The sequence below is a fragment of the Amblyomma mixtum genome, chromosome 2, assembly GCF_055824585.1.
Source record: "Amblyomma mixtum isolate Tamu chromosome 2, ASM5582458v1, whole genome shotgun sequence".
NCBI lineage: Eukaryota > Metazoa > Arthropoda > Arachnida > Ixodida > Ixodidae > Amblyomma > Amblyomma mixtum.
The window spans coordinates 221,224,347-221,237,443 of record NC_143013.1 but is presented as its reverse complement, the minus strand read 5'-3'; the positions used below and the strand labels follow the sequence as shown (position 1 = coordinate 221,237,443).

The 13,097-nt window shown below is 47.9% G+C and overlaps 1 long non-coding RNA gene across 1 annotated transcript; it reads left to right on the top strand.

Annotated features, from left to right (window-relative positions):
- Positions 1-3,156: 3,156 nt before the first annotated feature.
- On the top strand, positions 3,157-10,457 carry LOC149362673 (uncharacterized). Its single transcript, XR_016288521.1, has 3 exons — positions 3,157-3,358; positions 4,107-4,175; positions 10,063-10,457. It is a non-coding gene; the product is annotated as an uncharacterized LOC149362673 (long non-coding RNA).
- Positions 10,458-13,097: the final 2,640 nt, after the last annotated feature.

Here is a 13,097-nt window from a genome sequence, read left to right as displayed (position 1 = left end):
TCAAACCCCCTGGAGAAAGCTGAGAGCTAGAGCTGAAACATTTGAACGTTGTAGGTTCCTTTCAGTCCGACGCGTTTTTGCATACATTCTGTGCAGCTTGTATTGCTCTGTCGATGCTGTCATAGCTCACACAATCCGTTTGCTGGAGAAGGCCTTTGTTTGTGGACTTCGCTGCAGCACTCACCTAGGGCTGAGCTTTCACTGCTTTGTTATTCTAGATAATGCACTGGAAAAATCTTGTTATTGCCCTGAATACTTGCTTTGGCGCATCTTGTTATAGCGCCTGTTACAGCGCAACTACCATGCATGTACACACTTTGCTTGCTTGCAGAACCCGAGTCAACAGAACCGACAACACTGAACGATACAACAACCGCTGCAGTATCTTCGACTAGACGCCGTAAGCGCATTTTATACTGCCACATATTATCTCCTCTACTATAATTACTAAAAACGTACCACTCCTGGCAGTAAATGTGAACAGTTTAAACTGGAACTAACGAGAGGATAAAGTTGTAAAGAATTATGAATTGCACTAGAAATACCGGTGTTTTAAAGAAAATATTTTGAAGGAGATTGGGCATGTATTTCTAAAATTGTAGTTGCAGGAGGTTTTCGTTTCTTGATAACCAGTGACCCTGAGAGCGCCAAAGACCACCAAGACGCTTCCCCAAAGTGACTGTTTTGACCAACGATTCTCAGAATAAGAGCCCGTGTTTAGTTAACAGTTCGCACGTAGTAGTGTGAGCATGACTAACAAGTTAAACTAGTACTTACAGGCTGGGCCACCCAGCGGGAGCCCCTCTGCGCGTGGTTGGATGAATGGAAGAAAGGAGCGTCCCCTTTGAAACAGGGTGGTGGAATTTTCACCAGGCTCCTCTTTTGTTCTTTGTAGTTCTTTAACTCTGTTATAAATTGGTTAATAAAGTCGACATCTTCTTTAACTACATCATTAAACCTACATTTCTAACCTTATGTCACCTCTCTGCTTTTAATCCACCAATCTTCCAACCGCTTGCTGCTAACTTCCACCGTAGATTCATTCTCGTGACCATTTTTATCTCTAAACCTAAGGGTCTGAGGGAGAGTGACTGCGCCTTCATCGACACAGGATGGATACCGTCACATTCTAGTATACGCTGTTCAATTGTTTCTGCAGATTTACCACACACAGCACTTGTGTCATCTTCTTTGTTATATATCTTTTTGTAGCTGCGCATTCTAACATATGCTGCTCTATCTTCAGAGAGTAGGGCACCGCCTCTTCAGTTATGACAGAACGATTTCTCCTTGAATTACCTTTTCCAATTTCGATATACTTCAACACACTGCGACTTTTTCATTGAACCAATCATTTTTCTTTCTGCCATTTTTCCTGTCCTTTTGTGAGTCAACGCTCTTTCAGCATAAGTATTTAAATACCTTAGCTGCTCTCCTGTTATCGTCCAATTTCCTCAGGCATTCATCATGCAATATTCTACTCTGAGCTTTGCATGTTTCGAACGATGCACAGGCCATATCCACCTGTACTGCCTCGTCTGTGCCTTTTCCGTGGGCACGTAGTGCTAACCTGCTAACAGTTCTCCGATTTATTTTTAATCCCGACTGAACTTCTGCCCTTAGGCACAAAACCGCATTACCGAAAGTTAGCCCTGGCGCCATTATTACTTCCCAAATGCCTCTCAGTACTTGATATTTGCTGTGCCCCACAATGCCCTATGGTCCATTATCCCGGCATCTCTTCGCTCTTTTGTCCTAACAGACTGTTCGTGCTCTTTCTTGTATATTGGTCCTTCGTTTACCCATACTCCGAGATATTTGTATATTCAGTAACTCTGGGTATCTTATGACCTTGTATTTTAAGCACCCGATCAGTTGTGTCGAGGAAAGTAATCACTCCTGACTTAACTGTCCTAAAACAGAAACCTAGAGCGTCTTCTTTCTCTCCACAACAATTACCCGAATTGACAAATCATCCTGGCCATCTGCTAACAGTACACTATCGTCCACACACATTAAACCGGGGAGCCGTTGCTCAACGACCTTTCCGCCTAGCTTTCCTTCCATATCTGCATATAAAGCATGAACAGCAGAGGAAAACCTTGCCTTAAACCTTTGAGATACCTCGACAGTTCTACCTCTTACTCCTTCCCATGTAAGTTCAACTTTATTGCCTCGCTATATTTCTTGTATAAAATCACATATCTGATGACCGATACCTTCATCTTTTAGTTTGTTCCACAGTAGTTCCCTCTTTCACGGTAAGGGCAGCGCCACCTGCAGGTTCGTCGCATACACAGTCTGAAAATACACCACCGCGTACAATGTTCCACGTACTGTGACAAGGGCCAGATTTTACGACAGGCCTCAGAACAACGAGCTCAAGTGTTCCCGCTAAGAGCGGTCCGCCCTGTACACACGCTATGACAAGCACGCGCACACACATACCTCATTTTGTTCAACGCTCACTCTAGCAAGTATTTCTGGGACAATCACGGACAAAAACCTTAATTGGCACGACTGCTTCACTCAACACTGGGAAAATGGTTATGCTTTTAATATTGGCTTGAAGATAATGCCTAAATGTTTACCACGGGCATATTTTTTTCTATTTTTTACTGCATGCTCTCATTATTAACATACATCCTAGGTTTGCCTCGAGATTTCTTTCTATATTAAATATCAAAATAGTCTAAAGTACAATTATGCTCATCAACATACAACAACCCTTATTTCTTGCACCTATTAATGCAGCCTTACGGGACTCCACTGGTCATATACTGTGAAAACAGAAGGGACCAGTCATGTCTACCCCATACACACCCATGCCTTTTGGCTACCGCGGTAGAAATCTACCACGGATTGTAGTCCTTGAAGTTGCAGTTAGGAGAGAATATGTCATCAGGGTGCCCAAATCAGAACAAAATTAAAACAAAATCACTGTCTTTGATTGAGATGCTGTTGAACTTCTCATAAAAACGCCCTGCCTTGCCTACATTGGGCCCTGGCGTAAACGTGGTCATTACAGCGAATTTTAGCAAGATCCCAAGTTTGTTTGTGATGGAATAATTGCGCTAACGCAGAAATCTTGCCCACAGAATTACTCTCGATTTTCCCTTAGCTCTTCTTCCAGAATATACTTTTTCGCGTCATTTTTTTTATTGTTTTTTTCTCTCAGTACAAAAAAAATTCAGTTTATCGGTCACACATTTCTTGAAATCATGCCCGCGGTTTTGAACGACCTCTCTGAATGTAAAGTTGATTTCCGTGGCTTTCACAAGTGTCATTCGTTTTTGCTGTTATAGCAACGAGAGCTCCAATTTGCCGCACAGGGGTTCTGAACACACCCAAAAAAACGGTTGGTATTGAATTTTCATCTCTTCTCGGGTTGTTAAAAGGTGGAGAAGTTACCTTTAAAGATAGTTAAGGCTACGTGGACAGCGATAGAGTAGGGAGGACTTTGTCCAGCCCAGTTGAACGGCGCTGCCGCAGTGATCGTAATATGTCACAACCAAGCATTCCTGCCTTGACTTAATAGATAAAAAGAATATTATTATGTTATACATGTCAGAGTTCAAACTGAAAACTTCAACGCCTACAAAACAGTGCACAAAGCCGCTACGTTGCTTTGCCGCTGTCTGTGAGCCTCTGTCAACATTGCACACACACAAGAATAAAAAATGCTTGTGATTATAGTTTCGGATAATCCGTTTCTCTCAAATATCTGTCTCATTTCAAAGATTAGAAACACATAGGAGGCCAAACTTTCTAACTGAACACAGATATTCAATGTACAGTATTCGCGTCGCAATAGAAATTGGCAAATGATGGCGCATCTCAAGTTAGAGCTGAATGTAATTCGCCTAGTTTGGCACGTCAAGGGCCATCTGTCGGTACGCATGCACATTTCTCAGTGAGAACAAGATTTGGAATGTGGCAGTAGCGCGCATGAATCTCCCTCGGAAACTTCGATGCCATTTGAGGGTGCCCGTGCGACAAGTACTAAGCGCTGCACTAGCTACGACGCATTCACCAATAAGCCGAATGTGTCACGGTGCCTATCATCAAATGAAACAATATGTTGTTATAATTTTCGTTGTAAATAGGTGCAAATTGGATGCCTGAAGGATTGTGGACCACATAAATTTCCTTTGGAGGACGGCATAGAGTGCATCGTAAGAATATTTTTCTGCTTTCTTTACTTGGGTTTCACAATACCCAGTTTTCTTTTGCCGCGATCGACAATCCAAATCACTGCGGTTAGAGGCAACGTCCCAGAAAAAATAAATTTAACTGACATCAACCACGTCTGAGTGCCGTCTCAAATACTCCTGCGCGGAAAATCTCTAAAAATGATATCTCAACAAATTATTTTGATAGCATACCTCTCCACCATATTCCAGGACACAGCTGTATTTGTCATTTGCTGCGTACCTAGAGTAAGCGGGTAGTACCAATCCCCGGCGCGTCGGCTTCCGAGTGCATTCAACCGGTAGGGACTCAGAGATTTCGGCTGTATTACGGTACATGTCACAACCAATTTAAAGCGCTGAAAATGTTTGCAGAGTTAGAGCGCTGTGTAAACGCGAGCAGCCACCCAAAGCCAAGTATTTATACAACCTGCAGAATTCAGAAGCGAAACCATAGGTGCTACCAGTCGCTACCCTGGCGAGTGCCCTAGGAAGTGCAACTCTGGGAAAGTTTTAACTAACACCAAGTTCAGGCGCGCGAGCATACGGAACCAACAGAGTGAGAGCCAGCGCATATAGCAAGTTTCAGGCGCAAACAATAGTGTGCTTCCGCTCAATATTTTCCGTCAGCCATGCTTGGGTTTCGTTGACTCCAAGCTCCTAAATTCTTTTGTCTGTCCTGCTTTTGCTTACTGATCAATCACGAACGTAAGTTTGGGAAATATAAAGTCAACTTAGGAAATTAAAAGTGGCACACAATGCCTTATTTGACCCTGCATACAAACTTTCAAATCGCGCTTCAGCAGGAGCCCCGGGGATGGTCGCTAGATAGAAGATTTCAGCGAAAATGCGCGAACCTCGGCCTGCTGCTCAGTTAACTCTTGAGGCCTTTGGAGCAGTGAGGCTTTCGCATCAAATTCGCCTAACTGGCGTTCTCTAGAGTGAACTCATAACTAAAGTACGCGGCCTGCTACTTGTGCATTTCGTACTAGCCGAAATACTGCCGCGTCATCTGGTTACAATAATTAATATGCTTCCAAACGCCATCACTTGTTCTTTCGACTTGACAGGGAATTGTTACTTGCAATGAGGTGCCGAAATGTTTAGTAAATGTTTAGGGAGCACCTTAAATTCGTATAGACCATCAGGCGTCACAAAAGCAGTTTTCTCGCGGTCTCGCTCGTTTACCTCTATCTGCCAGTAGCCGCTTTTGAGATCTAAGGAGGAAAAGAACCTGGCATCACGTAGTCTGTCGAGTGCATCATCAATCCTGGGGAGCGGGTAAACGTCCTTTTTGGTCACGTTGTTCAGTTTGCGGTAATCGACACAAAATCTCAAGGTGTTGTCTTTCTTTTTCACGAGGACCACCGGTGATGCCCATGGGCTTGTCGACGGTTGAATGACATCGTCGGCGAGCATTTCGTCCACTTGCCTTTTAATGGCTTCGCGTTCCGTCGAAGAAACGCGGTATGGGCGCTGGCATACGGGTGGTGTAGTCTCGTCGGTGATGATGCGATGCTTTGCGACCGGCGTACGACCGACCTTGGAGCTTGTGGCAAAACAATCCGCGAAGTCGGTTATAAGCGCCGAGAGGAGAGCCTTCTGCTCAGGCGCCAAATCCGGATTGATTCTGACGGACGGAAGGACAGGACATGGTGGAGCCTGGTCTTGAGGGCTTGTCTCCAGGGCGCACACTTGAGGCACCACGGCGAAGTCATGCAGGAAGGCGACAGCCGTGCCCTTGGCGAGGTGCTGCAACTCGTTGGCAAAATTTGTAAGGAGCACACTAGCACAACCGTCTTGTAGTTGGACGAGCCCGCGAGCGACGGCTACTCCCTTCTCGAGCAGCAGGGGTACGTGGCTATCAGCGACACCTTCGAAGTCGTGGAATAAATCGTTCCTTACGAGAACTAGCACACTGGACCGGGGTGGCACCATTACGTCGTCGTCAACAAGTCGCAAAGCAGTGAAGCGTGAGTCGTCTGTGTCAGTGCGCGCCACGGCCCGTTTAGTCGAGAACGTGGCCCGTGCTTCGTACAGGCCAATGACAGCACCGTTCGTGTGGAGAAAGTCGAGACCGAGGATCAAGTCCCTCGAACACTCACGGAGGACTACAAATTCGCCGACGTACACAAAACCACGGATATCGACACGAGCTGTGCACCTGCCGGCGGGGATAATCAGGTGATCCCCAGCAGTGCGAATGCTAGGCCCCGACCACCCCGTCAATACTTTCTTCAGTTGTAAGGCAAGGGACAGGCACATGACAGAATAGTCGGCACCAGTATCCAGCAAAGCGGTCACGTCGATTCCGTCAATTTTTACGCACAAATCGGAGGTAGCGCGTCGGATGCTGTCGCTACTCGCTCCCGGAGAAACATCGTCGCGTGGTAGTGGCGCAGGAGGATCTTCAAAAGTCCCAGCATCAGCGGCCTTGCCTCCAGAGACCGCTGGAATCAGTTTTCCCGGCGTGGACTGGGAGAACGGCGTCCGGAGTAGCCTGCGGCTTGACGGGGGCTTAGAGAACGGTAGCGTCTCGGCGACGGTGATCGAGCCTCCTGGTGGCCTGACGTGATGTGGTTCTGGCGCGACGACAGATGGAATGCTATCTCCTGCGGTCGTTCCCCGTTCTGAGGGCACGGGTCGTCCGGCGCGAAACCACTCAGGCCCACGCGGCGTTATGGGCACGCCCTGTAGAGGTGACCCGCCTCGCCACAGTGATAGCAGAGGGGCCGACGATCCGGGGCACGCCACACTTCACTCTTTCGCGGTCGCTGATAGGCTGGCGGAGCGTCACCACGAGGGGAGCTCGACGAGAGCACTGCTGGAGTCGCGGCAGTGACGTGGTACCCAGGGGCCTGGCGCAGGACGGACGCATACGTGGGCCTTGCATCAGGCTGGCGAGGAACCTCGGAAATCTGGTGCTGTTGTGATGCCAGGCGCACCTCGTCCCGGATGACTTCGCTCAGTGGCGTGAAAGATGGCGTCTCGGACGGCGTACGGAAGGCCTGCAGTTCCTCTCTGACGACAGATCGGACCAGCTCGCGTAGAAAGGCCGCGTCGATACCGGGAGGCATGGAGATGGGATCAGGCCCGAAGGTGTTGACGTCGCGATTGTACTGGCGGGCTCGCTGTTCCAGCGTCTTCTCCATAGTTGCCGCCTCGGTGAGGAACTCTGCCACAGTGCTTGGTGGGCTGCGCACGAGTCCTGCGAAGAGCTCTTGCTTGACACCCCGCATGAGGTGGCGAAGCTTCTTGTCTTGTGTCATGTTGGGATCCGCGCGCTTAAAAAGGCGAGTCATGTCCTCGTAGTACATGCGTACACTCTCGTTGTGGCGCTCGTTGCGCGAGTGTAACGCAGCTTCTGCTCGTTCTCGAAGGTCTGCATTCGGAAAAGTGGCTTTAAGATTGCGGCAGTTTAAAACTTGAGTAAAACACGTTTTTGGGCAAGTTGGTAACATTCTTAATTCAGTAAACTAGTTGTGAGTGCAGCGTTCGTCCGTGTTTTTTTTGCGTGTTCCTTCTCTGTGTGTGTGTGCTTCTTCGCTGCAATATGAATCAAGAAAAGATTGCGGCAGAAAGCTTCCCAGGACGTAAACGAAGCTTCATGGTTTTCGAACCATGTCCGAGCCGACTCTTCAAGTGCAAAACAGACATTGTGGAGCTTACGGTTGTCACTCCAGCCGTTGTAACGGGCAACCCGTTCGAAGATCTCGAGCCAATCCTCGGTGTCCTTGAACACGTCGCCATGAAACGACGGGAGTGTTCGTAGCTGATGACAGAGGATGTGCGCCGGGAGCGTGGTCTCAGTTGCCATGGCAGCTGGTGCCTCCGAAGGCCGGGGTTGCGTCGCCCTGGTTGCAGCCGGAAGGAGTCCAAATTCAGGGGCCGTGTTGGGTTTGGGATACCTCCCACCCCCTCTTGCCTAAGTGGATTAAGGCAGCGGACCATGACCGGCGAAGGCCGAAGATGCGGCGGGGGCTGGCAAAGACGGCAGCAGCGGCAGAAGCAGCGGGACTATGGTGGCAGCGGCGAAGGTCAAAGAGGGGTGCTGTAGCGCCTGTGATGCCTCCCCTCCTGCCTAAGTGGATTAAGGCAGCGAACTTCCAGGACCGTGGGATCTTGGTGGCAGCGGCGAAGGTCAAAGACCGCCGAAGGCCGAAGATGCGGCGACGATGGCGGCGTCCCGTGGCCGAGTCGACCCTCGGGTCAACGGAAAGAGTGGTGGTGTGCTGAGTGAAAGACAGCAGTGTTTAATTACTGAGCCTCTACCCTCTCCCATCAACCGAGCTGCGAGGGAGCGGGACAGCCATCACCGCCCAGCCGTGGGTGGTACCCCCGGAGTCCACGTCTGCCCATGCGATTGGACGTCATTCTTCGAACTATATTCCCCAGACAGGGATCTGGGGAATCCGTGCGTTATTTAACGAGGTGTTGTTTTGGGACTCCAGAGCACTCCTGTTGATTCCTGAAGTAGTTCTCTTTCACTGAGAGTCATTCTCAGTTGCCTTCTTTTTGTAAATAATATGAATATTCCTGCATAAAGTTTCCTCTTTCCCTTGTTTTCTCCTCGTAACCCCGTCTCCCGCCTTCCTCGTCCCTTCTCCGGCCCGACCACGCTCACCCGATCCTAATAGCCGCTCCACGGAGGCGGCGGCCGCGGCGCTGGTGAACTGGGGTGAGATCCGTATTGGTCGGTAGCCTACGCGGGTCTGGAAGCGTACCCACCACCTCCACCAGATTTGTCACGAATATTACATGGCACACCGTTAGATACACAAGAACTGTTCCAGTCTGCCGAGCGGTCACCAGCAAGCAGGCGAAGCACTTCTTCTTCCTCGTTACAAGCGAGATGGCGGAGCACTTCTTCTTCGTCCACTTCTAAGCTGTATCAATATTTCAGTTCTGAACCGGCATAGTAGCTAGCATAGCGTGGAGGATATTTCACCTACCTGCGCGCCGGAGTGCCCACCGTACCCCCGCTTCGTCCGGCATTGAAGGAAACCGGTAATGCCGAACATTTGTATTGTTATCTGGCTCGCGGCAGTCTACGAAGCAAGCAGCGACAACGGCTATGACTAAGTTTCTCGACGGAGGGCTGCAGGGCAAGACCGACGTCGCGTGACTTCAATATTTGACCGGTGCATTGTTGTTGTCTTTTTGAAACGTTGGGCTACAACCGGCTGACAATGAGGTGCGTTATACACGTCGAGTGTTTTCACACTCACAAAAAAGCGCGAGTCGACGCAGAACGCCGACAGAATGCGCGCTGCAGCATGGGCAGGGCCGGCGTGGCACTACGGAGGCGCCTTCTTTTGTCGCGACGAGGCCGGGATACCATCCCTTCAGAACTACAGCGCAGTGGACGTAAAGCCTGGCAGTTGGCTCCGAACACTCAGCTTGCTGCATAAAACTAAGGCACAGCGGATACTGATATTCTAAAACGCACAATTGGATGAAACGCAAAAACTGGTAATGGCGCAAGAAACATGTCCTCGTTTCTTGCGCAATTACCAGTTTTTTTTTTTCAACATGAACCAACTCGCCCAAACTAGGGTTTTAGACGAAAAACATTTTGTTATCATTGCCCAAAAAGTTTAAAGACAGCCTGTATAGTTCCGAGTTGTACAGCAGAAGTAACCTTAAGCGTTAGATACTGATTTTGAGCGGTAATTCATTGAGAGCCATAATAACATAGCCAACCTGAGAAGGACATGAAGCCGTTACGTTCACCGTTTGTCAAAGTACATAAACACTGATTCTTGAACTATACTTGGAGGAATAAAAACAGGCTTTCATGTTGAGCGCGTCAGAAGCTGGTATGCCGTCAACATCGCTATATGTAAAACTTCCTTCGCTTTCACTCTTTCAGGACGTCGTTCGTGATGCGCTACTTCATATGCAAGCTGAATTGCTATATTTGTGCCCCATTGGGCTCTGCCAAAACGGCACTTGTATCACCAGCGGCCTTGAATTGAGTTGTTGGAAGTCATACCCAGAGTTTTTTCCACGCCGAAATCTTCGGAGGCCTAGAATTTTGATGTCCACAACGCCTAGAACAACAACTACAACAACGACAACATCAGCAACAACTGAACCTGCGAACATGACCTCAAGTTTAGAAGCTACGAACGCCACTTCTGAACAGGCGGAGGAGCTGTAATTTGTGAACGACGGTGTAAGCTGAAAGCGTGACAACGCACTGCAGTAGGGGCTATAGTTTTTGTTCCGATATTCCAGTAAAAAATACGCCAATGGCGTCAAAACATGTGGCACTTGCTCTGTTGGCACCGTGACTTTCCCTATGACCAGCTTGAATGAAGACGTAGTTTTAATATTATACCATCCTTATATATAAGGATATACTAGTATCATATATTAATTCGTCATCCTTGCTTGCCCCGTGGAGCGAAAATTCTTGTGTGTGCGTGCGTGTGTTTGAGCGAAATTAATCATTGGTCGCCCGAGGTTGCCCGGGAAAAGTAACCTAGATCACAGACACCCCACCGGTGGCAGCACCTGCCATCGCAGGCAGTGGTGCACCGCTTAACCGCTGTGCAAGTGCAACAGGAGTGGTCTGAGGACACCCAGAGATTTATGAATGTAAAGTTGAGATTGACCTCACGCAGACAGTCGGCGGATCCCAATGCAACCTGATGCGGCAGCTGTTGGGGAGGGTTGCGCGGGCTGTGATAGGGAGGCGACTGCCTTCGCCAAGTTAGCTCGCGAATCAGAAGGTGTGCGGCGGCTAAGTATAGCCATGCAGAGGTAGAATTATTAGCTGCGCGGCATCGCGTTACATTACGCCCCAGCGCGCGGCGACTGCGTTCACGAAGTGAGCCGGCGGCCTTGCGCCTTCTCACACGCAAGCAGTCTTGAGGGCCCGTGCCGACTCTTTCATTACCGTTTCTGTTAATAGCGTGTGTGTTAACGTGCACATGCAATAAAATATCGTCCAGTCTCCATTACAATCATCATGATCATCAGCCTAAGCCCTAGGTAGGAGAATTGCCTCTCCGGTATCACTTTAATTAACCCTGTCCTGTGCCAGCTCCGGCCACCTTATCCCTGCAGATTTTCTCATCTCATACGAAGACCTGACTTTCTGCAGCCCCTGCTACGCTCGCCTTCTCTTGGAATCCAGTGCAGTAGTCTTAAAGGCTCTCAGTTATCGTGCTTTCACAATACATGCCCTGCCCAAGCCCATTTCTTCTACTTGAGTTCGGCTAGGATGTCATTAAATCGTATTTGTTCCTTCACCCACTGTGCTTTCTTGAAGTCGAACCTTCTTCGTAAGCCCCCACGTTTCTGCCCCATATTTGAGTACAGATAAAATACAGCTATTATGTGCTTTATTCAAGATACTGCAAACGTTCCTTCTCGTGTTTCTACTGAAATGAGATGGCAACTGAACGTGGTCAAAGATAGTGTCTGGTTTTTAGCCTTTGCCAGTCATGAGTGAAAATGAAGTAAAAAATATTTTGAGAAATAGGGCAATATTGACACATGGATTAGAGGGAGAAGAAAAAAGAGAGCGCAATCGGGGGAAGTCGACGACGCTGAAGTGTAGGTCCGTTTTCTCGTGCCCTCATTTTCTTGTTCAGCTTTCGGTGCCCCCGTTCAGCCGCTGCAGTTCCATTTCTTGTAAGAACTGTTACAATATTGAACGTAATGATCCATTCTTCTCATATGTAGCAAAATTTTTCTTTCAGTGTTTCCACCGATTGCATCGAGCAGTTAAGGCTGCCATAGAAGACCAATAGGGAACGCTTTTGGTGATAGCAAAAATGTTATTAGAAAAAAATTCAAAACTGCGGTTGGGTGATCTACCAATATATTGACTCTTATAGGGAAATCTTGCATTATATGAAAAAATTCCGTTCATAAACAGTTTCCCGCTCCAGAATGTTTTTGCTTAGAATTCTTGGGTATGTCTGCGCATCTCTGTGTTACCTGAATCATGGTTTGAATAGTGTCTTTTGTGGAGTATGCTTTACGAAAACCTGCCCGGTAATTTGATTGATGGAGGTCAAATGTTTATTTCTGATTCTATTAACGATTACCTCACTGAATACCTTGCAGCCAAGCAACAGTAAGCAGATCGGTCTATAATTTTTGACGACCTTCACTTCCTCTTTCTGAAGGGTAATGTTAGTGTTCTTCAACGTACCACTCGATGTCATGGCGCATGACGCATGCAGGGTGGCCAGTTTTTCTTGCACAATCTCCGCATCGACCTTCAACAGCTCTGCAATTATATGTTTGTCACTAACTGCTTTCCCACTCTGCATTGCTTGCAATGCCTCCTATGCATAGTTTTTCGCTATTGGCGGGAAGCCAATTTCCACAATGTACCTGCCTCCCTTTTATCTTCCTGATTGTATCGGCTACTGTATACGTAGAACTCTGTAGAAGTCCTCAGCTACCTTAGGTATCTATTTCATGCTGGTAGTGACGCTGCAATCCTTCTCTCTTAGCACATGCGTCTGACTTTTCCTATGCCTAGTTGATTCTTGCCTGCTTTCAGGCTACCTGCGTTCTTTAGAGCATGTTCGATTCTATCTATATTATACTTCCTTCAGTCAGTTGCCTTACCCTTAATAACGCTGGCATCTCTGCCAGTATTTTTCTATTTATGCTGTCAGATGGTTTAAGGTTTCGAGTTTCTTAATGAGATTTTTCTTTTCCTGAGAAAGCTCATCGGTCTCCCGTCTATCCTACCAACCCACTAATTTTCTTCTATCTTCTCTAGACACCTCTGCTAGATTAATACTTATTACTTGAACACTTAGTTTGCCATCCTCGGTTAAGGCGATATATCTATTCTTTGCGATATTCTACATTCCTTGACATTCAGAGCCACCGCTAACTTGTTAGTAGGCTTCTACTTTACAAGTTTCCTCCGTT